We start from the raw sequence: 3,607 nt of genomic DNA on the forward strand, positions 1-3,607 counted from the left end.
GGTCTCTGATCCAGCACTCCTGTCTTCCTTTCTTTCTCACTATCTTTAGGATCGATCCCCATTAGCTGCCGCCATTAACAACCACATATACACTCACTGGGCTCTTCATTAGGAACACTATATTAATACTGGGTAGGGCCTCCCTTTGCTCTTAAAACAGCCTCAATTCTTCGTGGCATTGATTCCACAAGATGTTTGAAACATTCCTTTGAGATTCTGGTCCATGATGACATGATTGCATCACGCAATACCTATAGATTTTTCAGGTGCACTTTCAAGCTGTGAATCTCCCGTTCTACCACTTCCCAAAGGTGTTCTATTGGATTCAGATCCAGTGACTGGGAAGGCCACTGAAGAAAACTGAAGCACTTACACATGGCCACATTATTATGGGGGTTATACGTCCTGTCATCTATAATTGTCTTATCATTATTCTTATTACTAATTTATTACATGTCCCCAGCATTTTCTTTTTATCTTGTAATTGTTATTATCTATTTATATAGGCAGGCCTGCTATGATTTTAAAATCAACACCTTACTTTGCACTTTCGCCCACGTAGCACTTCTTCTCCTAAAGCATTCACACCCTGATGGTTCAATAGCGCTCCAACAAATTCTTCTTGACTTCCCTCTAGTGTCCATTTTTTGGCAGCAGCACACACAGTCCACCCTTTTCCAAAACATTGGTGAAATGGTAGAAGCAGGCCCCAGGGTAACTGTCAATTTATATGTTGGGGTTGGTGAAAGGAGGAATTTTGTTCAGGTTACAATCCCCCAATATCAGTGTCGGTTTGTGGCCTTCAAAATTCCAATCTGTCACCTTATGTTGTAGTCTGGCTTTGTGTTACCAGGGAGTTTTCGATTTTTCCTTCACACTGGCGTCACCTGTTGATGAAAGGAGGAAAGGTGAGATGACATCATCAGCGTGTATGGAGATGTGACTGTGTCGCTGAAGGGTGCACATGGTTGTTAAAGGGATAGAGATGGCTGCTACAGAGGCCCGAGGTTGACGCCTCGCAGGACGGCAACAGGAAGGACTGCAGGGGGAAGATAAAGACATCAGGAGATTTACGAGAATATGTGTTATGTATTATAATATATTAAGATAATACATCATAATTATCATTATTATAGAATTATAATTATATAATATAATTCCAGGAGATTGTCCCTCTCCTTCTCCTGACTGCACACACACAATCTCTATTTTCATCCTGAGAATGAGTGTGTTCGAGTCAAATTTCTAAGAATGTGTCTTCGATGGAGTGATACTGTCCGTCCACTAGAGGGCAGTCCAATGCAACTCATCTCATCTCATAGGGTCATTCAGATCAACACTCCATTCAAAAGCAAGTGGAGGAAATCAAATAAGCATTACACTATGTATGTGTGGGGGGACATGCAGCGTTCGGCCTGTAGAGGGAGCTACAGGACCGTGGCCAGGGTTATGTCGGCGAGGCTCCGTTGCACACCTGTTGCAAATGAAGCCTCGTTGACTAGATGCTTAAGATGTGTGTGCCTCTGCTTTTTCAGGAGGTGGGCTGGGAACGAAGGAGCAGGTTCCGAGAGAGAGAGACGACTGGAAAGTCGCTGAACTTTGAAACGGGCTGAAAAGCCAAATTGACCACTGTGCTAATAAACGGGAGCTACATTCCCTCACTACCATACTGCGTCTGCCTCCGTACGAACAAACATTATTACAGTATGTATATGTATTTCTATCATATCTTGCTACAGTGAAAATACTAGGTTTGTAGGTTCGTTTCGTTTGTTTAATCTGGTCCGGGTCCTTATCGTGTAAAAACATTACTCTTCATACTTTTAGACAATATTAAACAATAACAACACCGAGCCCATGGTACTTCTGCACATCTGTATCTGGTGGAAGACCTTGTTGACGAAGATGATGTTGTCCCGCCAGTTGGACAGCGTGCTGCTGTTGGAATGGCTCTTCTCTGTCTCGGCAGGCCTGTTGGGCTCCCCCTCCTCCCCAGTTCTTCTCCTTCCTGAGAATTGCACATAACTTGATTTCTAGATTGGAGTGTTACAATTTCTATTGTGGCTTCTTTTAACAACATAACGAAATAACAAAAACACTCCTTTCAAATAGCCACTGTCGAAGCTGGAGCGGGGTTAATAACACACAATCCAAGATAGAGAAAAAAGCGGAGATCAAAAGTTAGAATTCAAACCAAAATAGCATTTATTATGCATTAACGTTCAACAAAAATATTCTCTGTGGCTCTTCAATGCCATAAACAAAATATATTGATCCCGAATTGTTTCTTTCAATTTGTGACAATAACTTTTGTTAGTTTGCAGTAGCTTGTGGTGATTGTTTGTGGTCAAAAAGCTGTTCCACTTCCCCGTCTAACTCGGATTCTCTCCAAAAACAGGTGCCGCGGCTTTCCACCAATTAAATAGACACCTCCCATAGCGGACCCAGAATCGAAGAAAAAAAAGAAAAAAAAGAATTCACAGGTTCTTGACAGAACAAAAGCATAGATGTAGAGTAGTAGACCGTACATGAAGAGTTTGACTGTAAGACATGGTTATGGTACAGTATAGCACCGTGCTTTGTTAGTCTACTGGGGAAGGCCAGGGCAGTGAACTCACAGGTCCTCAGGGCCTCCTCTGCGTCAGGTTCCTGGTGGTTGACGGCGATGCCCTGGTGTGACCTCTCCTGGAAGAAGGGTAGTCTGTCTACCAGCTCGCCCTCTAGGAAGGCTCCTTCTTCCACCTCCTCCTCCTCCTTTTCCTCCACCACCACCTCCTTCAAATCTTCCTCCTCTCCCCTATCTGGCAATGGCAACTCTTCCTCCTCCTCTGATTTTGGAATGGATTGGACCCTGTGGGCGGGGCTTGCAGACCCAGAGAGGAAGTGACTTCTTTTTCTAAGGGACACAAAGTTGTTGGTGGAATCTATGTTCTTTCAGAAGTCAGAATTAAAGCTCATACCTTCAGAGAGGCGTTCACAACTTTAAAACATTGTAAAATGTAAAAATCTGTGTACAGTACAATGAATTAATTCAAATGCAGTATTTTCTCTCTGCGCTAAAACACATTTCATTCATGTCAACGTACCGATTGTCTTGTCTTTGTTGACCTTCCAGGAGAGAGGTCCCTCATGCACCATCTTCCTCTTGGTGAGATCCATATTCGACAGGAGAATGTGAATCATCAAATCATCATCAAAACTTCAGTTTCTTCTTTTCCTGAACATTTTTGGCTTTTACAGAGTAGAAAACAATCATAATGCCTGTTACGACTCCAGATGACAACTCGTCTACGTCTAGGGGCGGTAGAGGAGTCGCAACAAAAAGGTAGTGCCACGGACTTATTGCAGGAATTAAACAGGCACAAACCACAGTGTAAACTATATACAATTATTTATTTCCTCTGGGAAAACACAACACAAGACACACGCCAAGGAGAAAAGGGAACTATGAGCGGTGCCAAAGCAAAGAAATCATAAACAAAGGTGATGTCCTAAACTAGTGCAATAGTAATCTATACTACCAGGGCTATGCTAAAGTGCTATGCTACACTAGACTAGAACATACATGGGGCGGCACCCACTCCTAACCTGGTGAATTGGAACAGAG

Source organism: Argentina silus (genome assembly GCF_951799395.1).
Source record: "Argentina silus genome assembly, chromosome: Y".
Taxonomy (NCBI): domain Eukaryota; kingdom Metazoa; phylum Chordata; class Actinopteri; order Argentiniformes; family Argentinidae; genus Argentina; species Argentina silus.